This window comes from Dama dama, chromosome 12, assembly GCF_033118175.1.
Source record: "Dama dama isolate Ldn47 chromosome 12, ASM3311817v1, whole genome shotgun sequence".
Lineage (NCBI taxonomy): Eukaryota > Metazoa > Chordata > Mammalia > Artiodactyla > Cervidae > Dama > Dama dama.
Window position 1 is genome coordinate 26,223,660 of NC_083692.1, and position 24,539 is coordinate 26,248,198.

Genomic DNA, 24,539 nt, shown 5'->3' on the forward strand with positions numbered 1-24,539 from the left:
ACCAAAGACTTTGCTTCTCTCTCCCCAACACCTTTTTTTCTTTTTTTTTCTTGGTAGAGTTCTGTGTCACATTAGTTTATTAAAGAACCATTTGATTTTATTTAAAATAGCATTTCCTGATTTGTCAATGGAACTCATTTCTTGGGGAAGAGCTACTAACTGCCTAAATTGCAAGAATTTCCTTAGAGCAGGCAAATTTTCTCTTAAAAGGGCAATTAGTAAAGATTTCAAGCTTTGAGGGCCAGTTAGTCTCTGCAATCATTTACCTTGCATCCACAGACAATACATAACTGAATGAGCATGGCTGTGTGCCAATAAAACTTTATTTATGAATGCTGAGATTTGAACTTCCTATCATTTTCACAAGTTACAAAGCATTCTTTTGACTTTTCTCCACCATTTAAAAATGTAAAAACCATTCTTAGCTCAAGGGCCAAACAAAAACAGGAGGTGTGGGTGGTTCTTGGCCAGTGGGCGGTAGTTTGCCAATTCTTGACTTAGAGGAAGACCAAGAAAAAAAGTTACTTGTGAACACAAGTTGGGTACAGTTTCTCTACCTTAACAGTTATAGATTCTGAATCTTTTTTTCTAATTGAGCATTTTATATCTGGGCTATTTTTTTTTAATGTTTTTGCCAGTTGTGGTTCAGATGGTTCCAGTTCCAAATACAGTCAGCTCCTGGTAAATACTTAATTACCTCCTGTCTGCTACTGTCTCTCAGCGCACACCCTCTGGTCCGAACTGGTTAGCTATCTGAAACACTTGCCTTCTGCCTCTTAAATTCACTCTTCATTCTGCATTCTGGAGTCACTCTCATCTTATCAAGGATGGTGTCCAGATGCAGCAGAAGTCATGTTCCTTGAACTCCTCTCATTTGCACATTTTAAGATATGTATACTTCCCTAGAGCCCAACACCAGAGCCAAGGAACTGGACCACAAAGCAGACACCCACATGCTTTACAGAGTAGCTCACTCATTCCCAGTCTTCTCATAATTACACCCACAGACACATGTTCTTGACTTCATGACATGTCCCATTCTCCCTTAGAGATACATGGGCACATCTATTTTTGAAATAAGGGTGAAGTAACATTATTTTCTGAGAGGTTCATAATTAAGATTATCCCCTAAGATCACTGAAGGTAACCTTGGAGCTGCAAAAACTCAGTTTGAAATCACATTGCATGACATACACTTTGAAGTTCTAAATACATTTATGTTTTGTCTCCCTTTTAAAATTCCTTTACAGTGGGTATGTGATGGGAATAGAATCAAACAAAGAAGAAATTATAGAGCAGCATCTGTGGGCAATGATGAAAAGGAAAGATGCATGTGATTACTTCAGTGTTCATGTGACCACTTGTCTCTATTTTAGACACAAGCAGAAACTGAATGACAAAAGGTCACCTGTGAGTTTGAGAAACTCTATCAATTCCTAGAGGACAAGGGGAAAAGCCTTCTGTCCCAACCGAGGGAGATCAACAAAGCCATTTTAAGAAACAAACATGAAAATATGTACAATGTCTTAAATGAGAAGTCACTCCTCAATTACCATAGTCAATAAAGTCTTAAGGGTGGGGTGTATCAGAGGACTGAGAATCAGGATGGTGAAGCAGGTGGGTGGGCAGCCGGTGACACTCATCCTTGGGCAGCTCCGACCATGTGGTTGGAAGATACATGAGGAAAGCCATCAAAGCAATACTCCAGGAGGAAACCATTCGTATCGTTCATGGCTAAAAGCTCCCTAAAGACTCAGGCCTCGCTCTAAGGGAGGAGAAGTTGATTATCTGACTCCCTGGTTATCTTTGACATAACACTCAGGATAATTACCCCTGCAGCAGTCAGAGCCAGTGGCTGGGCATCAGGTGGCCAGTCTGTCTTCTTGGCCATGCCACAGACTTGCTGGGTGAGCTTGAATTTGCTTCTCCAAGTTCTACTTCTGCCACAATCATTACCAGATGCTTACAAGCACATCAAGGCTTTAGAGTCCAGTAGCTGAGAACAAGGGCCCTGAAGCCAGACCACATTGGAATCCTATCTTTCACCTAAAAGCTGGGAGACCTGCTTCAAATTCCTTAACATCTATCTCTGTGCTGAGTTTTCTTTTCTTGACAAATGTTACTTAGTGAATGTTAGTCATTATTGGGAAGATGAAGAAATGTCCTGGACCCCTCTTAGCCCTGCCTCAGGGACGGAGAGAGAGCCAGGTCTTGCCCAAATGGCAGTGAAGATCTAGGGATTTGGGGAATGATAGCGGAGAACCCTCATCTGATGCAATGAGACACTGACAGTAAGAAGAAATGTGATTTTTTGAGGGCTGATGATGTTCTTCATGTGTGGTACTGTGTGCACATAACAACTCCATGAAGGCTATTATTCTGATTCTTATTAGCTCCATTTTAAAGATGAGTAAACTAAGACTTGGGCTTCCCAGGTGGCGCTAGTGGTAAAGAATCCATCTGCCAATGCAGGTGATGCCAGAGATGTGGGTTTAATCCCTGGGTCAGGAAGATCCCCTGGAGTAGGAAATGGCAACTCACTCCAGTACTGTTGCCTGGAAAATTCCATAGACAGAGGATCCTGCTGGGCTACAGTCCGCAGGGTTGCAAAGAGTCAAACATGACAGAGCGACTGAATAAACTAGAGATAGGGCAAGTTGTTCAACATCCCAGGCCTCGTAAGGGACAGAACAAATATTCCAAGTCAGTTCCTTGGCTCTAAAGTGCATAAACACTGCATAAACTAAGGATCAAAATGCCAGGAGATGGGAAGTTATTCCTCGATGGGTACAGAAATGTTTGGGTGATGAAAATGTTCTGGAAATAGTGGTGATGGTTACAGACATTGTGAAGGTAGTGAAGGCCACTGAATTGCACATTTAAAAATGCTTACAATGATAAATGATCAGTTATGTAGATTTTACACGCACATGCATGAGAAATGCCAGGAGAGAGGTCAGAAGGGCCTTGAAAACTCCCTGAGGTCAAAGACAGTTATGGAAATCAGGGACCAACCTAGGAGTCAGTGATTGAGAAAAGCAAAAACTAGAATGTACTGTTGTCTCTCCCTTGCAAAGAAGATAGTTTATAAAACTCTGGAGCAATAATAAATTTGAGTTTATTCCTTGAAGAAAGCATTTTGCACCTTTGGAAGCCCACAAACTCAAACACACCACTTTTATGAGTCATTTCTAGGGCTTCACAGAGAAACTGTATCGTTAAAGCTAGAGAACCATCAAGGGGGAGAAACCCCAACTTTTAAATGAATAAAAACTGAATCAATATAATAATGGCCATGTCTGTTGGACAATATTTCTTTCTTATATGATTAAGACTTAGAACACAAAATGTTCTTGCCAAGTAATGAATGAATTTAAATAAATGTGTGAAAGAGTCAGGAAAATAGAACAGATGATACCTCTGTAAATCCCACAAGAGAGATTTACAATAAGCAGGTTATTTCCAGTCATAAAACAGCCTATAAAACAAAAGCACAGGATGAATGCTGGTCCGCTTTGTTAAGGAGGCTGTGGATTATCTAGGAAGTCAGGAGCCTCATGCAGGGCTGACTTGGGCTGGCATCTGGGAATTACCTGAGTCCTCTTTTTTTTCTTTACAGAATAGTAGGCATGTCTTAAACAGGCATGTAAAGGCAGGTGGGCCAAAGGGGAAACACAGTGGTATCATCAGATGTCTTGCTTTTGCTTCTTTATCCAGAGAATAAAATGGTCTGAAGATAAACAATTAGCCTGGCAGGCTCTGACATAACACCACCACTCCCACCCCTGCCCATTTCCTTTCTCTACAAGGCATTTGGGTGGATCCCATAGAACCTGGGAATGGCCATTTTTTTCTGTTGGGTTAGTAGCTCCAGTTGAATACATTGGTCATTAGCAGTTGCTGGAGGCCTGGGAGTTGGTAAGAAGGCGGTTCCCTGAGTTCCTTGTAGACTTGCATCCACATAGCAGAGAACTCTGACCACGTTCTCCTTATCGGCCTCTTCCCTGGTGATGCAGAGCACATGGGAGGGCAAGGTCTGGGAGAAGACTCTGTCTGCATAGAAGAGGAAGGTCCTGATCGGGGGCTGGTTATTCCTGACAGCACTGCCCTTGCACCTGATCCTGTGAAAAGTCCCCTCTCTGGCCCTTCCTCAGGGCCAAAGTAATATTTTCACAAACTCACATCCAAGCCCCAGGTCCGTCTTCTAAACAACAGTCCCAGAATTTCCTGTCCAGATAGCCCTGAGCTTACTTCCAGGGCCTGCATTGTCCTCTTTTCTGGGTAATGCTCCCCAAACACAAGGGTGGCCAAGAGTGACGTATGCATGCAGCTCAGACATGCAGCCCCGGTTGTTCACACATGTGTGCATAGGCCCCTCATAGTTCAGAGCAGAGCCATGGCAGGAAGAGAAGGGGGTGGCAGGGGTGGGGATAGGAGGGGCGAGGCAGGCACTCCCTGGACTGCGTGTCCCTGGGCAGAAGTCCAAGAATTCTCAATTGGAACTTGACCTTTTAGGTTATTATAAAAGTAAACATATCAAGGTAGGAAGATCCACTTATTAGGCAGTTCCCTGGTTTGAGGTATGACTTTTGAAGCTATAGATCTATGATGTGTGGGCCTCCATTTGTCCCCTCATCCCAGGCCTTGCAAATGTGAGGGGCCGGCTTGACCCCAGGTTGCATCCCTCTCTTCCAGATGCCACTTTTGGGAGAAGACAGTGTACAGTTTGCCCTTCTCTTGATTATTCCTGAGAAATAAATCAATTCATCCTTGCAAAAAAAACCTGTTTATTCCTAGGAGTGAAAACATTAAGGTTAAACCATTAGTCTCCAACTTAACTAACTGGGTGAGAGAACCAATGCTTTCTCCAGGCAGGGTGAACTCAGTGACCTCCTGCACAAGTTCAAAGATGATGAGAGGTCCTGCTTCCCCCGGGTGGTCACTGTTGTTCTAGAAGCGGAGGAGGGAAGCAGGCTTCTCCCTGCGGCTGGAGAGCAGCCCTTCTCTAGTGTGGAGGGAAGATACACATGGAAAGAACCTTTTGGCTGGGAGCTTAAAGCCCTTTTCTGTCCCTAAAGAACCTGTTGACCGCCCTGGAGGAGATGGGAATAGCTCATGATAACAAGCCTGGTGAGGCATCTAAATGGGCACCAGCCAGTGTGACTTATGAAAGGGAGAGGAGATAATATGTCCGGCAAACCCTGGCGAATGAGACAGGTTTGTCAACAGTCAACTAACCTGAATGTGCAGAGAGGGCACCAGGCAAGGCCTCTGCTCACATTTCTTGTCATCTTAACGCATTTCAACACATGAAGAAAGCGTCTAGGTAGGGTTATTGTCATTCTCGTGAAGAGGGAGGAATCAGTGAACAGTGAGGGGGGTAACTGTGAGCAGTGGGTCTGGGCAAGCTGTTAGGCCAAGCTTGGCCAATGGCCTCAGGATGTCAATAAAGCTTAAGCCTAAAGAACGCCAGCTCCTGAGCACACAGCCCAGTGCTGGGAGAGCGGCCAAAAAGCAGGGAAGGGGGCATTTGCCCAACCTGAAGCTCGAGCACCTCCTTAAACTCTATGCCTTTGGCACCTCGTTCACCTCGCCCTCACCAGGCCCAGTGTGCTGACTACACACTCACCAGCAACGGGGTCACATCTGGGTCTCCCAAGTTTTCCCTGTCTTGAGAGAGGAAGAGTAAGGCCTTCCACAGATATGCAGTCCTCTAATGGCTAGTGGGCTTGCCCAAGCCTGGGGCAGGCAGGCTCCCCTTTCTTGGCAGAGATGTAGGGAGGCACCCCGCAGGCCATAGCCTTCTCTGGGTTCCAGGCGGCTTCCCCAGAAGCTTTCCTCATCCCTGCTTTCAGCATCCTGCCCAGCACTCCCTCTGGTCTCCCCTGGCGATGTGACCCTGAACCCAGAAACTGCCAATCTTTACCTCCAAGCAGTAGGTAACATGAGCAGAATAAACACGGGCGAAATTACCCGTGCCTTCCAACTCAGAGAGGCTCTCCTTTCTCTGTGCCCTGGGCACTGTGGGGTTTCATCAGGCAGGCACCACGGGCATATGCAGGTGGCCTTTGTGGCTACCGGGGCCTTGGTGTGGTCAAAGAATCTGGGAAAAAGAAAAAGGGGCTTAAGCCAAAACCTGAAAAAGACATCTGGGCTGTAAGGATCTATCAAAGTCACTATCAATCTTTCACCCACCTCTGCAGTGACATCTTCTTAAAAGACCCCGGAAGGTTCTAGTGTCTCTGGACTATGAAGGGGGTCACGTGTTATTCCTCAATGTGGAGATTTGACTTCCATTTTGCCTTCTTAGCATGTTTACTGAAAAAATCTTTTTTTCTGGTTGTCCTCAAAAGGGGCCAGTACAACCCTTCGTCCCTAACAGGAAGCCCTTCCTGAACACGTGTCTTTCCAAATAATCCAGGATGTGGGGCAGAAACAGTTGGGAGCTGCTCCTCTAGCCGTCTTTGCTGATAGGCAGAGCATGGGCCTTCAGCTGCTCATGGGACAGTTTGTGTGGTCAACTACATAGTAGAAATAAAATTAACAGGATAGCCTGAACCATGCACCTTATCCTATTTTCGTGTGGTAGTCAGATTTTCAGAGCTCATACTTTTCTTCCATTTCTGTCTTTATCAAGTGCCTTTAAAACTCCACTTCAGTCTCTCAAATAAAACCCAGCTCACCTGCTCCAAAGACTCTCCTCCACGCAGTAGTGAGGAGAACAGGTAAAGATAATTGTGTAGCCCCAGAAAAGCCTTTACAACAAGGGCATTATCAATGATCATATTTAATACGTACATGTTATTTCCATAGTAAGAAGTAATGGGAGGACAAAAATTATGACTCTAAACGTTCTGGATACTGTCTAAAATATATTTCAGGCTGTGAGGCACGAGTATACACCTCACAATAAAGGCTTTTCTTTCTCAGTTTCAACATATGTGCAGCTGATGTGTTCAGTGTGGCTTTTTTAAGGACTGGCAAAATTAGAGGCACTACTCCCTCTGGTCCAGATGGTGCTTCCATTTCCATTTATAGCAATAAGGAAATTATAGAGCCTTAAAGACAAAGACTGACCAAAATAATCTTACTTTGCCTTCATTCCCTATTAAATGCAGTCCCAAGCAATATCCACATTGTTCCCTATCTTCTGCCTGACAGTGGGATTCTTCCATTACCTGAATGCTCTCTGACCCCCAAACTGGGCAGCTCACTGGGACTGGGGGTGGAAGACAGAGGGACCGGCCCGTACCCGTGGTGGGGCTTCTGTCAATGAGGGAAGATGGTCTGCCTTTTGTTTACCACATTCCTCAGTGCAGAAACGGTCCTCCCATGGCACTGTCCTGTCACAACACTCACACCCTGTTGGGGCCTGAGAGGATGTGAGTCCTATTCTAACATATAAAGCATGTGTGATTTCTAAACAGAGTTACTTTAACAGGAAATGTGTGGACATTGTTTGTTCTCTTTATGGCAACTATCAGCCTATCTTCCGGGAAGAGTGTTCAGATCTTGGAGTTCCACTGCTTAATCCCAATAGATAAGCACCACAATGCCAAATGTGAAGAAGACTCTGAAGCCTGACCAGACTAATGCGTTCAAATCCTGACTCTGCCGCTTTGGAACTGTGAGATTTGGGGTACATCGCTCAGCCTCTAGGTGGCTCAGTGGTAAAGAATCCACCTGCCAATGCAGGAGATTCAGGAGACATAGGTTCAATTCCTGGGTCGGAAAGATCCCCCTGGAGTAGGAAATGGCAACCTGCTCCAGTATTCTTGCCTGGAAAATTCCATGGACAGAGGAGCCTAGCAGGTTACAGTCCATGGGATCACAAAAAGTCGGACACGACTGAGCACGCATGCATGCTCAACCTCTCTGTGCCTCAGCTTTATGGGACTAATGATAGTCTTGCCTCAGAAGGCTGTTAGAAGGCTTACATGAGTTACTACTCATGGAATACTAAGCACTTAGCAAGTAAAAGAGTTTTTAAAATAAATGTAGAGTTATAAGTTGATTCATCTTATATGCCTACCAAGATGAACATAAAACCATTTCTTCATGGTGTTAGGAGGTCTCAGGTTCCACAAGGGTCTTGCATAAAAGAAGCTCAAAGATTGATATTGGGCTGAGGCTCCACCTGAAGTAGACCCTTATCTTAAAAAAAAATGTATACAAAAATCAAACTGAAATAAGCCCAGTACAAAATAAATTTCCCCCTTGGGTTGGCCCTATCCCAGGATAGCCCAAACCATGCACTTTTTCCTATTTTAGTGTGGTAGTAAGATTTTCAGAGCTCATACTTCCACTTCTGTCTTTATCAAGTGCCTTTTAAACTCCACTTCAATCTCGCAAATAAAACCCAACTCACCTGCTCTAAAGACTCTCTTCCATGCAGTAGTGAGGAAAACAGGTGAAGATAACTGTGCAGTCACAGAAAGCCTTTATAATAAGGGCATTATCAATAATCATATTTAATACATACATGTTATTTTCATAGTAAGAAGTAATAGGAGGGCAAAAATTATGACTCTAAAGGTTCTGGATACTGTCTAAAATATATTCCAGATAGACTGTGTAGCACGAGTGTACCACCTCATAATAAAGGTTTTTCTTTCTCAGTTTCAACGCATGTGCAGCTGATATGTTCAATGTGGCTTTTTTAAGGACTGGCAAAATTAGAGGCACTACTTCTCCTTGTGGTTCAGAGAGTAATTCTATTACAAACAGAATTACTTTAACCAAAGGAATTTAGACTACTTACATATATTTTTAATTTCTTATTGGAGTATAATTGCTTTAAAATTTTGTGTTGGTTTCTGCTGTACAACAGTATGAATCAGTTACAAGCACACATATATTCTCTCCTACTAGAGCCTCCCTCCCACCCATCCCCATCCCACCCCTCTAGGTCATCACAGAGCACTGGCTTGAGCTCCCTGTGTTATCCAGCGACTTCCCACTAGCTATGTATTTTACACTTGGTAGTGTATGTATGGGAGAAGGCAATGGCACCCCACTCCAGTACTCTTGCCTGGAAAATTCCATGGACGGAGCAGCCTGGTAGGCTGCAGTCCATGGGGTCACTAAGAGTCTGACACGACTGAACAACTTCACTTTCACTTTTCACTTTCATGCACTGGAGAAGGAAATGGCAACCCACTCCAGTGTTCTTGCCTGGAGAATCCCAGGGACGGGGGCGCCTGGTGGGCTGCCGTCTATGGGGTCGCACAGAGTCGGACACGACTGAGGCAACTGAGCAGCAGCAGCAGGGCATGTATGTCAATGCTACTCTCCCAATTTGTCCCACTCTCCCCTTCCCTGCCTGCAGACACAATTTTTAAAAGTAATTTATTGTGGTGGAATTCACTCAATTGCTTTTTTAACCTTTAAACCACCTAATTGAGAGAATAGCCGGAAAGATGACCTCAAGCTTTCACCTGCTGCAAAGCTACTCCCAAGTCTCCCCAACATGTGCCCTCCAGGCGAGATTTTACCACCTCGCTTGGTAAGTGAGAATGACCTTACTCCTGCTGTGAATGTACTAATTCATACTCTGTGAATGGTATGTTTACTATGTGGTTATTATCGGGTTGTGAAACTATAATAGGCGGATTTTACAAGACCCTTCCTTGGTGTAGGGACTCGAGTGAATCATCACAGAATGTTTCTAAAGTAGGTAGAGCCAAAGATTTAAGTAGGAAGGGCTTAAAGATGTCCAACAGCATTTCCTGAAAGCTCAGCTGTGAACTAGGTCTGCCCTTGTACTATCTTACGCTAGGAAAGAATAAGAGGCGTCCAGAGGTTCCAGCAGGTTGAGTTTTAAGGAGCTGAGATTTACTCCTACATGGAACAAGATGTATTTTCTGGACCAGCTTCCCTGGAGTAGGAAACAAGATGGCACCCAGAGAACACACAGCTAAGAGGCAGGCACGGGGACCTGGGAGGATCAGAAGCCAGACCAGATGCCCGCAAAGTTATGCTAAGACTTTAAGAGTTATTGTGAAATTATCTCAAGAGCAGGGAAACAGGGATATGTACAGATCTTTGATATTTTCACAGAATTCTTTAGAATAAGAAACCAGATGTAGGTGGCTTAATTGTTTTTACATTGTACTGTCAGGCATTATTCTCTTTACATATTCCCTAGGTTTTTCATAAAATAACTTATTTTTATTTACCTATGACTGTGCTGTGTGTTTGTTACTGCACAGTAGTAACAACTGTTACTTTCTCTAGTTGCAGCCATCAGGGCTACTCTCTAGTTACGGTGCGCAGGCTTCTCACTACTGTGGCTTCTTGTTGCCAGGGCACTTGGGTGCATGGGCTTCAGTATTGCAGCTCACGGGCTCTGGAGTGTGAGCTCAGTAGTTGTGGCACACAGGCTTAGTTGATTCACAGCATGTGGGATCTTCCTGACCAGGGATTGAACTGGTGTCCCCTGCATTGCAAGACGGATTCTTAACCACTGGACCACCAAGTGAAAGTGAAAATGTTAGTCACTTAGTTGTGTTCAACTCTTTGCAACCCCCAGGACTGTAGCCCTGGTGGGGACAGAGGAGCCTCTGTCCACAGAATTCTCCAGGCAAGAATACTGGAGTGGGTAGCCATTCCCTTTTCCAGAGGATCTTTCTGACCCAGGGATAGAACTGGGGTCTCCCACATTGCAGGCAGATTCTAACCATCTGAGGCCCCAGGGAAGCCCCATCAAACCACATGGGAAGTCCTATAAACTAACTTTTGTTCATATTAACTCTATTAAGGGTGTTTTGCCAGGTGGAACTAGTGGTAATCAACCCTCCTGCCAATGCTGGAGATATAAGAAATGCAGGTTTGATCCCTGGGTCAGGCAGATCCCCTGGAAGAGGGCATGGCAACCCACTGCAGTATTCTTGCCTGGAAAATCCCATGGACAGAGGAGCCTGGTGGGTTACAGTCTTTGGGATCGCAAAGAGTTAGACATGACTGAAGCGACTTAGCACGCATATCCATGTTTTCCTTGGAGAGAAAGGAGGGTATGTTTTACCCTGAGGTCCCTGAACAGTGGGGAAGGAGGAATCAAAAGTGAAAGAGGTTAAAGGAAATACAAAAACTCAGGAAAGAAAACTGACTATCACGCCAGCTAAGCATCTCCCTCAGCTCCCCACTTGGCTTAGATCTCTGAACCAGGTACCCCTTTCCCCACTCTCAGAAAACAGCCTGCCCTCGGCTTCCCATGACCCTCTCTTCTTCAAAATCCATCACACAGCCAAGACCTTCCTAGTTGTGCCCTGTTCCGTCTCCCCAAATCCTCTAAAATCAGTCTTTCTTATTTCTCACATCCTCATTCTTTTTTATAGCTGCAGCTTGCCTCTAAATTTGTATCTCCTTTTGCTATATGTATTCTATACCATATATGTAATTTTTACATTGTCCTATTCGTTTTGAGGTTCCTTGAAGGTGAATGACTTCTTTTTAAGTCTCTACCATATTACTTATATTAAACAATTCTTCAAAAATAAAATATCTTTATTGTGTGTTTTAATGCATCACTCTAAAAAAAAATCCAAACAGTAAAGAAGAAAATTCATAATTTCATCCCAAAGAGATAATATTTTTTAACATTTTGGAATATACCCTTCACTGCACTTGGTCTTTGTGTGTATAAAAATTGATGAAGAGGGGATCTTCTATTCTATTTCACAACTTTATTCTTTTAGTTTTGTGTCATAGAGAAGCACTTCATTCCTCTGAATAGCAATATAACATTCCAAGGCATGGGATTCCTTGGTGGCTCAGTGGTAAAGAACCTACCCACCAATTCAGGAGATATGGGTTTAATCTTTTGATCAGGAAATTCCCTGGAGAAGAAAATGACAACCCACTGCAGGATTCTTGCCTGGGAAATCCCATGGACAGAGGAGCCTGGCAGGCTACAGTCCATGTGGTCACAAAAGAGTCAGACACAACTTGGCAACTAAACAATTCCAAGGCATAGATGTTTCTTATTATTGATCCATCAGTAGATATTTAGGTTGTTCCAAATGGACTTTAACATTATAAGAAAGATATCAAGGATGAGTCTCTTATTACAAGCTTGAATTTCTGGATAGATGATGGTAGCACCAATTAAGATGGAGAATACTAGAGAAGTAGCAGGATAAATAGCTGTTTCTTTTCTCTGATTATTTCTCTTCACAATAATCTAACCATCAAAATCAAGAACCAACATCAATACATTACTGCTATTGAATCTTCTTGCTTTATTCAAGTTTCACTAATTATACCAATGTCATCCTTTATAGAAAAAGAATTCAATCCAGGATCATGCATAGCATTTAATTGTCATGTGTCTTCAAATTGTTTCATTCTAAAATAGTTCCCCAGTCATTTCTGGTCTTTAAAAGCCTGAAAACATTTGAAGGTTATAGGCCAGTTGTTTTCTAGACATTCCTTTTTGAGGATTTGTTGTTTCCTCATGATTAAGTTTAGTTTATGCATCGTTGTCAGGAATATCACAGAAGAGCTGCTGTGTGCTTCTCATTACATTCTATCAAGATGTGCTCGATATTGATTTGTCCCATTGCTTGTGATATTAACCTGATCATCTGATTAGATGATAAGTGCCTGCTTTCCCACCACAGTCACACTTTTTTTCTTTTGTAACTATCAAATATTTGTTGGGAGGTACGTTGGAATTATGTAAATATTCATTCCTCATTCATCTTTTATCTACTATTACATATTCTTTTGTGCTTTTTGACTGAATTATTATTATTATTATTTTGGTTGCCAGTGTGATTTTCTAATTCTATCATCATTTCAAATTCATTCGTTAGCATCCCATGGTAAAAAATAAAGCGCTTTCTCCTCTCTCCATTTATTACTCATTCATTTCAGTATAAACTCATCAACTCTCATTTTATTAAGTGGGGTATAGTCTATAACTTGTCATTTACCTTGATGCTCAAATTATCCCAGATTTGGAAAGTGGGGTCTCCTCAAACTGTCTTCTCTGTTCTTTTGACATATTTCCATTATTCTTCTATAATTTCCTTAATTTCTGACAGAAAAAGAATTCTAGGCTTATCTTGTACTTTCCTTGACCCAGCCTTGAAATCAGCCATTGCTTTAAAGAATCCTTGTTTCTTTTAGTGGAGAATGATATTTAGAAGCCAAGATCTGGGTACTGATGTGTTCAATGCTATTAGAATGCTGCTCCTCTCTGAATTTTTGAGTAAAAAGTTAAGGAGATCTATATATCTGTATAATAACTTCTTTTTCTGATAGGGTGACATCTGTTCTTAATCATTCTTGATACATTTATTTGATCAAAGCCCCTGTATGTAACCAGTCACACCCCTGCCATCATACCCCTGCTCAAAGGCCCTCATCATATCACCTGGCCCACCTTCAGCCCTACACTGGCATAGAGGCCCTTCTCACTCAGTTTATATCCTGACAACCCTGCTGGGCCATCACCACACCTCCGTTCATAGATTATGCTTCACTATACTTGGGTTCCTATATCTGTGACAGGCCACTGAAACTTCCACTACCCACACTCCACTGGTGCATACTTTGTTTTGGCCCAAGCTAATAGACAAAAATTATTCAGAAGGAAGGAAGAAGATAGGGGGAAATTTCTCCTGATTATTTTTCAATTAAAAAATTAATGCAAATATCATTGCAGATAGAGACTGAGGAATTTTTTTTTTTAAAGAATAGAAATGGAGGAGACATGACAACTAAATGCAGTATAGAATCCTAGACCAGAAAAAGGCCATTATTTTGCAAGTGGTAAAATTTGAATGGCTTCCCTGGTGGCTCAGTGGTAAAGAATTTGCCTGCCAATGAAGGAGACCTGGGTTCAGTCCCTGGGTGGGAAGATTCCCTGGAGGAGGACATGGCAACCCACTCCAGTATTCTTTTCTGGAGAATCCCATGAACAGAGGAGCCTGGTAGGCCACAGTTCACGGGGTTGCAAAAGAGTTGGAATAACTTAATGACTAAACAACAACAACAAAAATTTTAATAAAATCTATAAATTAATTAGTAACATTTTATCAGTGTTAATTTCCTAGTTTTGATCATTAAACTATAACTATGCAAAATGTTAACATTGGAGAATCTAGGTGAAAGGTATAGAGGAACCCTCTGTATTATTATTGTACTACTAATATTTTTCATAACTATAAAATGATTTTTAAAATAGAAATTTTAAAGTACAGTTGACCCTTGAACAAACTCGGGTGTTAATCTATGTATAACTTAGAGTTGGCCCTCTGTATCCACAGTGCCTCTACATTTGTGGAGTCAATCAACCATGGACTATGTAGTACTATGGTATTTACTATCGAAAAATATTTGCATGTAATGCAAATGGACTGAGGCAGTTCACACCCACGTTGTTCAATGGTCAAAGGTATTATATTCTTTGTAGAAAAAAGTTTAAATGATATAGAAGTATTCAAGCCAAAAAATAAGAAATAGTATACACATTTACCCAGAAAATAGGTTTTGCACAAATTTTACCAGGAAATTTATTTTGGACTGCAAGGAGATCCAACCAGCCCATCCTAAAGGAGATCAGTCCTAGGTGTTCATTGGAAGGACTGATGCTGAAGCTGAAACTCCAGTACTTTGGCCACCTCATGCGAAGAGTTGACTCATTGGAAAAGACCCTGATGCTGGGAGGGATTGGGGGCAGGAGGAGAAAGGGACAACAGAGGATAAGATGGCTGGATGGCATCACCGACTCGATGGGCATGAGTTTGAGTAAACTCCAGGAGTTGGTGATGGACAGGGAGGCCTGGCGTGCTGCGATTCATGGGGTCGCAAAGAGTCGGACACGACTGAGTGACTGAACTGAACTAAACTGAACCCAGATTTTACACAAATTTTACACAAATTTACCCAGAAAATGGAAGAGAAGAGAATACTTCTCCCCTCACTATCCTTATACCAAAATCAGAAAAAGACACCACAATTAAAAAAAAAAAAACTATGGACCAATATCCTTATTTCTTCTAAATGTGACAATTCTTAATAAATATTAGCAAATCAAATCCAAAAATATATAAAAAGCATAATACATCATGACCAAGTAGCATTTATCCCTGGAATGCAAAGTTGGTTTAACTTTTAAAGAAATCAACAGTGTAATTCCCCATGTCAGCAGACTAAAAAGAAAAACTATATGATCATCTCAAAAGATGCAAAAAAAAAAAAGGCAGAAAACATTTGCCAAAATCCAGCATCTTTTTATGATTAAGAACACTGAGATAACTAGAATAGAACTACCAAACTGATAAAAACATCATATTTAGTGGTAAAAAAAAACTGAACATTTTCCTTCTGAAATTGGGAACATGGCAAAATGTCTCTTCTTACTCCTTCTATACAACACTGAGCTGGTGCTCACTGCCAGTGCAATAAGGCAAGAAGTAAAAGGCATACATTTTGAAAAAAAATAAAAATACTATCATCTACATAGAAAATCCCAAAGAATTCACAATTTACACAGCAAAGAGAACAAATAAGTGAGTTTAATAAACTCATGGAATACAAGATCCATGTGTAAAAAGCATATCTTAAGATACTAACAATAAATAACTAAAATTGTAATTTTAGAAGTAACATTTAAGCATAAAAACCATGAAGTTCTTAGGAGTAAATTTGATAAAACATGCAAGATCTAACACTGCAAACTAAAATATTACTGAGAAAAATTAAAAACCTAAATTAATAGAAATGTATACCATGCTCATGAATCAGAAGACTCAATATGGTTAAAATGTCAGTTCTCCCTAAATTAACCTAAAGGTTCAAAGCAATCTGCATCAAAATTCCAGCAGGCTTATTTTAGAAACTCACAAGCTGATTCAAAGACTTATGTGAAACTTCAAAGGACACAAGATAGACAGAAAAAGAAAAATAAAGTTGGTGGACTCACGTTACCACATTTCAATTTTTTTAATGAGTCTATTGTAATCAAGACAGGGTGATTTTGACATCTGGATAGGCATATAGTTCAATGGAATAGAAAAGAGAGTTCAGAAATAGACTCACACATGTAAGTCAATTGATTATGGACAAAGCTGATAGAGTAGTCCAGTGGAGAAAAATAGTCTTTTCAACAAATAGAAATGCTGTAACAATTGGACATACATGTACCAAAAACATGAACTTTAACTCTTACCTTTTTTGCCTCTTCATACTGTTCACAGGGTTCTCAAGGCAAGAAGGCTGAAGTGGTTTTACCATATATAAAAATTAACTTAATAGGCAAATCTGTAGAAACAGAAAATAGATTAGTGGTTGCCTAGAGTTGAGGGGGTGGGAGGGGAAATATGAAGTCACTACCAGAGAGTTTGAGGTTTCTTTTTGGTTTGATGAAAACGTTCAAAATTAGAGTGTGGGGATGCTTGCGCAATTTTAAATACGCTAAAAACCAGACTTGTACACTTTAAGTGGATTAAATGTGTAGCCTGTGAATTATATCTAAAGCTGTTTAAAAATCAACTCAAAATGAATCATAGACCTAAATGTAAGAGGTAGAAGTATAAAGTTCTAAAACAAAATGTGGGAAAAATCTTTGTCACCTTGGGTTAGGCACAGGTTTCTTAAATAAGACACAAAAAGGAAAAACTATTAATACATAAGAAAATTAATTACATTTCATCAAAATGAAAATGCTTTGCTGTTCAAAAGACACTGTTCAGAAAAATGAAAAGATGAGTCACATACTGTGAGAAAATATTTGCAAAAATACATCTCTGATACAGAACTTATATCCAAAATATGTTAAGAAATCTTATAGATCAATATTAGAAAGAAAACCCAATTTTTTAAACGGATGAAAAGCTTGAAGACATGTCACCAGAAATAATATACAGATGGCCAATAAGTACATGAAAGGATGTTCAATATTATTCGTCATTAGGGAAATACAAATTAAAACCATAATGAGATAACACTCTGTCTTCTAGAATGACTCAGATCCAAAAAATCTGCCAATATCTAAAGCTGGTGAAGAGGTGGAGTGGCTGGGGTAACCATGGTGGGAATACAAAATGGTATGGCCACTTTAGAAAATAGTTTGGCAGTTTTTTATAAAAATTAATCACATATTTAACACATGACCCAACAAACCTCCTAGGTATTTACCCAAGAGAAAACTTACATCTACACAATGACTTATACAAAAATGTGTACAACAGCTTGACTTATGATTGCAAAAAGCAGAAAACAAGCCACACTGGTAAATGAACAAACTAAGGTACAGAGGAATACTACTCAGCAAAGAAATGGAACAAACTACTACAAGCAACAACATGGATGAATCTCAAAAACATTATGCTACATGAAAGAAACCAGGCATGAAAAGCTACCCGCTTGCTATATGATTCCATTTATTAAGATTCTAGAAAAAGCTAAGCAATAAGGACAGAAATCAGATCTGCAGTCACTTGGGGCTGGGAGTAAGGGCAGATTTCCTACAAAAGGGCAGAAGAGAATCTCTGGGGGTAATGGAAATAGTCTACATAATTACTGTGATGATGCTTACATGACTATGTACATTTGTCGAAATTCATCTAGCCATACACTTTTAAAAGAGTGATTTTACAATAGTATATGTATATGTATAATTACTATATAATGATGTGCTGCCTTTACTTCAATAAACCTGACTTTTAAAAAATCATATTGTAATAAATACCAAAGAATATTGGTGGTGAGTGGAAGCAATGCATTCTCTTTAGAAAAAATCAAATAATCTCAAAGTATACATGATAAAAAAAATGAAAATTCCCTCTCTGCCTTCTTCCATCCCATTTCTATTGTTTGTGTATATTGCTTTTTTTTAAAGATTTTTTTGACATGGGCCATTTTTAAAGTCTTTACTGAATTTGTTACAATATTGTTTCTGTTTCATGTTTTGGTTTTTTGGCTAAGAGGCATGTGGATTCTTAGCTCCCCAGCCAGGGATTAAACCCTGCATTGGAAAGCAAAGTCATAACCACTGAACTGCCAGAGAAGTCCCAACAGTTTGTGTATATTTTTCAGATATTTTTATGCATACTCATATTTGTAAAAATACATAAATGGGGTACCATGTTATGCATTGTTTTGTAATCTGCTTCACACGTGTCACTTTTCATTGCTGTTTACCAGTACATAAAAATCTCTCATCTCCCACCTCATCACACCTCGCTGACAAGGATATAGCAGGCTTTCCATAACTGTTGTTGATCATCTTCACTAATCGTGAGTCAACTTGCCAGAGAGGGTCGGCCTGACCGGCAAGATGAACAGACTTATTCCAGCAGCTGTCAGTGTCCAGAGGACACTATGTTCCTTGGACCTATTACCAAACCAGCCAGGTCAGTTTCTCCTCCTATTTCAAAGCAAATTTCCTCTCATACTTCTTGAATGGCCACGGCATTTGGCCTGTAACTATGCTGCAGGGGTGGGGGAAGAAGGGACTCTGGCCTAGAAGAAAACTTTCCTATAAACACAGAACATCATCATTCCTCATGATTTATTTTAATCAATGTGCTTAGAGCTTAAACAACTCAATTGATCCTTGAGAGACTTGTTCGAAGTCAAACAAGCCACTGGCAGTGACGGGAAAAAAGAGGGTGAGAAGGCTGTGCTGACTGCAGCCAGCAGACAGGCTATGCCGGCACTACTATCCCTACCAAGCCCAGAGGGAAATGCCAGAGGCTCAGGGTTTGCTGTTGGCAGTTGGAAGAGACGGCTGGATTTTGGAAAAGCACAGGACAGCTTAGGCAGTGTTTTCTCCACTCACCCTAGGAAAGAGCACCTGAGTGCTCTGGACACATAACTGTCTACTCCATAGCCTGAACCTCTCAGACAACTGCCCTTCATTCCCCTAATACCCTTCCCCTCCTTGATAGTCAAGTGCATGGCAACTTCAGACTGTACTGACCACAGAAGGGTCCCACATAAGGAGTTTGCAAACCAGGGTTCTCCAACTCACTGTGCTATCAACTAGAGAGGACAGGGAGCTTATGTATCAATAACTTGGTAGAGGCAGCAGCAACTGTGCTGAGCTTGGTTAGAAGGAGTGGTTTGGGGCCACATGACTAGGTCATTTCCAAAGTTCCCTTCCCTTCTAAAGTTCTCTAGTATGGTCCCAGCCAAGGCAGCAGTGCCGTGCTTAAAAGCACGCATTTCAGCATCAGAGGGGCTTCCCAGGTGGCCTGTGAGCTTACGCGTGCTTAGTCGCTCAGTTGTTCCGACTCTGTGACCCCATGGCCTGTAGCCCACCAGGCTCCACTGTCCATGGGGGTTCTCCAGGCAAGAATCCAGGAGTGGGTTGCCATGCCCTCCTCCAGGGGATCTTCCCACCCCAGGGATCAAACCCAGGTCTCCCGCATCGCAGGTGGATTCTTTACCGTCTGAGCCACCAGGGAAGCCCCAGGTGGCAGAGTGGTAAAGAATCCGCCAGTCGATGCAAGAGACGCAACAGACGCAGGTTCAATCCCTGGGTCAGGAAGATACGCTGGAGGAGGAAATGGCAACCCACTCCAATATTCTTGCCTGGAAAATCCCATGGGCAGAGGAACCTGATGGACTACAGTCCATCGGCTTGCAAGGAGTTGGACACAACTGAGTGAGCACACATGCATAGGGGGCATCAGAGAGGCTTGGGTTCAGATCCTGGCTCAGCCCTTTATCAGCTAAGTGATGTTGGGCAAGTGACTTGACCTTGCTCAGCCTCAGTTTCTTCATCTTCACTGGGCTATTGGGAGCTTCTGTGACACAATGCAGGACTTAGTACAGCACCTGGCATAGCAAAAATGCTCAGTACTGTGGCTGCTATGCTATGCTTAGTTGCTCAGTGGTGTCCAACTCTTTGCAAACAACCGCATGGACTGTAGCCTGCCAGGCTCCTCTGGGATTCTGGGGATTCTCCAAGCAAAGATATTGGAGTGGGTCACCATGCCCTGTGGCTACCATCATTATTACTAGTTTAAAATGTCTCTTTCTGGGAAAACACAAAGTTTTTCTAAAACCAGGATCCTTCCTTTTGAAACTGAGTAGAATAAAAGAGGATGTGGCATTCTGAAGGTTCAGGTGGTTCTTTTTATTTTTTACTTTCAAAGGTCAGAGGGATAGCCATAAGGAACAATCCTCAGAGGTAATTACTGAAGGAAAGTGAGAGGGGAGGCTACATGACTGCTCAAGATCACAAATCTAATTAATTGGCCAATCTGCTCTTAATCTCAGATTTCTCCTGTGTCCCAATCAAGCATCCTATTTGAGCACCACACTGCCCAACTCTAACTGTGCTCTGAGATACCTTGGTATTAGAAGTATCACTCAGAATCTCTGGGTTGTATTAGTATTAAGCTACCCTGGTGGCTCAGAGGTAAAGAATCCTCCTGCATTGCAGAAGACACATGCAGGAGAGGCAGACTCTATTCCTGGGTCAGGAAGATCCCCTGGAGCAGGAAATAGCAACCCACTCTAGCATTCTAACCTGGGAAATCCTGGCAGGCTACAGTCCGTGGGGCCTCAAAGAGTAGGACACAACTTGGTGACTGAAAAATAACAATAACCATTTAGTAAACACTTGTGATTTGCCTGGCACTGTACTTGAATTCAGTCCTATTCATTCAGTCCTTAAAACACCCCATGTATAAGCATCACGTCCCTAATTTATGACAGAGAAATTCAGGCACAGAAAGGTTAATCATGTTGCCCGAGGTCCCACAGCCAGTAAGTGGCAGAGTCAGAATTCTGGCAGCGATTTAATTCAGTGGATCCAAGGGAATCAGAAGGCAACAGAGTCCCTGTCAGCTCTAAATCACACTGTATGGATCTGAGGAGTTAGGATTCTAAGGCACTCTGAGGCACCCAACATTTGAAGCACAAGATAAGCCCCCTAAAACTCTGTCTCTTTGTGCTTCTGTGTGGTGTTGGGAATGACCCACATCAAAGCAAGAGCTGGAGAGAAATAACCTGACCCGTGCTTGGCAGCAGACTCAGCCTGACCTTCTCAAACTGGAAGAGAAAGGTCATTCCACTGGACTTCCCCACATTCAATGGCAGGAGGCTTTCTTCCTAAAATATTCTCCAAATCTTCTCCAAAGACACAATGTGCAGCTTACAGCAGGATTCAGAGGAAGCCAGTAAGTCTGAGAGCTGGAAGCACAGCCTGGCAGGATAGACTTGTGGATTTGGACTGAAGGAACGGCAGCAGAGCTCAGGCTGAGCTGGAAGGCAGTTCCGTATCTGCCCATGTTCCAGCCTGGTGTCTGTGTGCACAGAAATGCAGAAGGTACAATCCGAGGAGCATTAATAACTAGTAGTAACTCTCAGCAGCTAAGAGGCTAGCACAGGGGAGCAGTTATAAGGGTACAGTGTCTGGAATTCAGCACACTTGGATTTTATTGCCTGTAAGGTCTCTTATGAGCTGGGTTGTAATTGGTATGTCGTTACCTTCTCTGGGCCTCATTTCCTCACATGTAAGGTGGGATCGTAACTGCAGTCAGTGTGAAGATGCATGTAAAACAGGAAGCCCAGTGCCCAGGACAGGGAAAGTGCTCACCAGATGTCTGTCCATATTAACTGGGATTCTAAATAAACACTCTCCTTTGCAAAATTGCCCCAAATACTCAGTCAACCTTCTCAGCTAATTTCTGGCCTCTGTTTGCTAGTTTGGCAAACAGATTTATTAGAGTTGTCTCTGAAAATTCCTCCCAATACTGGAAAAGTTACCTTATACTTGCCTTTAAAAGTGATGTGTAGAATTTTGATTTTTCAAAATATTGTCATACAAACTCATATATTGCTGCTGGGGATGCAAAATGGTACAGTCACTTTGAAAAACAGCCTGACAGTCTCTTATAAAATTAAACATACACTTACCATACGACCCAGCAATTCCACTCTTAGGTACTTATCCAAGTGAAATGAAAACTTATGTTCACATAAAAACCTGAATGCAAATGTTTATAGAAGCTCTATTCCTAATTGTCAAAAACTGGAAACAACCCACATGTCCTTCAGCTGGTGAATGGGCAAACAAACTAGTATATCCATCAATGGAATACCACCTCACAGTAACAAGAACGGACTGGTAACATATGCAATAACTTGGATGAATCCCAAATGCAAAGCAAAAGAAGCTAGACACAAAAGGCTACATACTGTATGATGCTGTTTCTGGGATATTCTAGAACAGGTAAAATTATAGATATAGAAAATAGATCAGTTGTGGTTTTCAAAGGCTCGAGGTCATGGGGGTTGTTGACTAGAAAGAGGCACAGAAGAATTTGGGGGGATAGCAGAACAGTTCTATACTTGATTGTGGTAATAGGTTGCATGACAGTCTGCATTTGTCAAACTGGCAGAAATGTCACTAAAAACTGAAGTTTACTTTATATAAATTACACCTCAATTCTTAAAAAACAAAAGAGACAATTGGCACATGCGTAACCTCATTTTATCTGCATAGCTCCATCCCCTAGGGCAGGTTCTCTCCTGTTTGCTCTGGGACAGAGGCTTGTAGAAGCCCTGGAGCTCCAGTAGAATGAGGACCACCCCTTTACTTAGCTGCATCCACTATGATTGTGGGGGACTCCAGGGTAATAGCCCCTACAGTTATTTCTTTCTTGCATCTTTCCTTTTCCATAAATGTCTAATGTTTTGAGCCATCCATTTAAATAACACCAAGAATTAATCAATTTATTTGTTAATTAAATGTTTGGTGGTGGCTATTTAAATTCCACAAAGCTTCAGAGAGACGTATTCCTTCCACAGTCCCCAGTTTTGTCTTGGGCAGGAGACAAAGGACATCTCTTTGAAGAAACCACGTGCCCTGGGGCATACATGTTCCTCTAATGTAAAAGGAAGTTGGAATTGGTAGGCAAAACATTCTTGCCACAGTCAGCAAGAAGCCAGATCAAAGTTGCAAAATCTGTCATATTGATACTTAGTCGTGATTTCCAAATTGCCTTGAGGAATACATTTTACTTTTGGAGAGCCTCACAATGAAGACTCTGACTGAATTATTATTTAAAATAAAAGCTGTTGTCCCAGTCAACCTCAAACATCTCCATGAAAGATCTGTAATTTCTGTTTGTTTACTCTTTTTAAATTGGGCTTTGATTATATGATCAAACATATGAGAAATATTATTCCATTATACTAAAATTTCTCCTACCTAATAAACTATTGTATTCATATACCATACCAGTAGCCAAAGTGATCAGTGTAACAACTTCCACGAACAAATACCAACGTCTATAAGGAAACTAACCCTATCAAACAAAACATCCTCTGCGGGCCCTTTCTTAAGAAAGCTATGAACAGATGCCTTTGCTTTTCTGACAAAGGAGTCAAATTAGTTCAAGGACTACAAGTAAGGCATAGGCTAAACACAGACTGGCCCTTGACTTAATCTCCTCCTCTCCATCCTGACCCCTAAGTCCTCAGAATTGTTGAAACGCATTTTGAGAAGAATTCCGAGCAGGGCATTATTAGCGGGGACTGCCCTGCCAAGCGCAATGTGTGGAGCAAAACCCAAACAAATAGCCTCTTTGTTTTCTATCAGCCCCAGGGGCTCAGGTCAGGTAGGGAAGCTCTACTTAGCTTTCTGGCAAAGATGAAACCATTTTCATAATTCTTTCTCCAGATACTTCTAAGAATGAATTAACATTTACTGATGGATTCTGTGGTGTTGGAGAAGACTCTTGAGAGTCCCTTGGCCTGCAAGATCATACCAGTCTATCCTAAAGGAAATCAGTACTAAATATTCATTGGAAGGACTGGTGCTGAAGCTGAAACTCCAATCCTTTGGCCACCTGATGCGAAGAACTGACTCATTTGAAAAGACCCTGATGCTGGGAAAGATTGAAGGCAGGAGGAGAAGGGGATGGCAGAGGATGAGATGGTTGGACGGCATCACGGACTTGATGGACATGAGTTTGAGTAAACTCCAGGAGTTGGTGATGGACAGGGAAGCCTGGTGTGCTGCAGTCCATAGGGTCGCAAAGAGTCAGACATGACTGAGCGACTGAACTGACTGACTGATGGAGTCTATAAAGTATGATGGCCTTGAAATAAACAATTCTTAGGTTCAGGTTCACATTATTTATTGTGTACTTGCCACAGGCCAGCTACCATGCTAGGTGCCAGGGATATGATTAAGAGCAAAACAGGCATGGTCCCTGAACTCACAGAGTTTATGGTCTAGTGGGCTGATAGTCCATAAACAAGTAAGTAAACATCAAATAAAAACAGATGGTGATTGTCTTAGTAGATTCATGCTGCTCTAACAAAATACCACAGACAGGATGGTTTATAACCACAGACCTCTATTGCTCATGGTTCTGGAGGCTGAAAGTTCAAGGTACTGAACAGTCTACTCTATTCTGCAAAGAGAAAAAAAATATAGTAGGAATACTGTGGCTTGTGCTTCCTCTTTTATTACCCCCTAGAGGAGGAGTGACTCATTAGCTTGGAGAACAAGAGAAGAAACTGATTGCCTGTGGCTCACTCCATTCCCACTAATCCAGCTCTGGAGA

The 24,539-nt window shown here is 41.8% G+C and overlaps 1 long non-coding RNA gene across 1 annotated transcript in view; it reads right to left on the reverse strand.

The window, feature by feature from the left end:
* The window catches only part of LOC133066113 (uncharacterized), a 64,479-nt gene extending 48,214 nt beyond the window's left edge, over window positions 1-16,265 (reverse strand). The window contains exon 1 of the long non-coding RNA XR_009695078.1: window positions 16,178-16,265. This is a non-coding gene — a long non-coding RNA (uncharacterized LOC133066113). The remainder of the gene's footprint in view (window positions 1-16,177) is intronic.
* Between the last annotated feature and the right edge of the window lie 8,274 nt (window positions 16,266-24,539).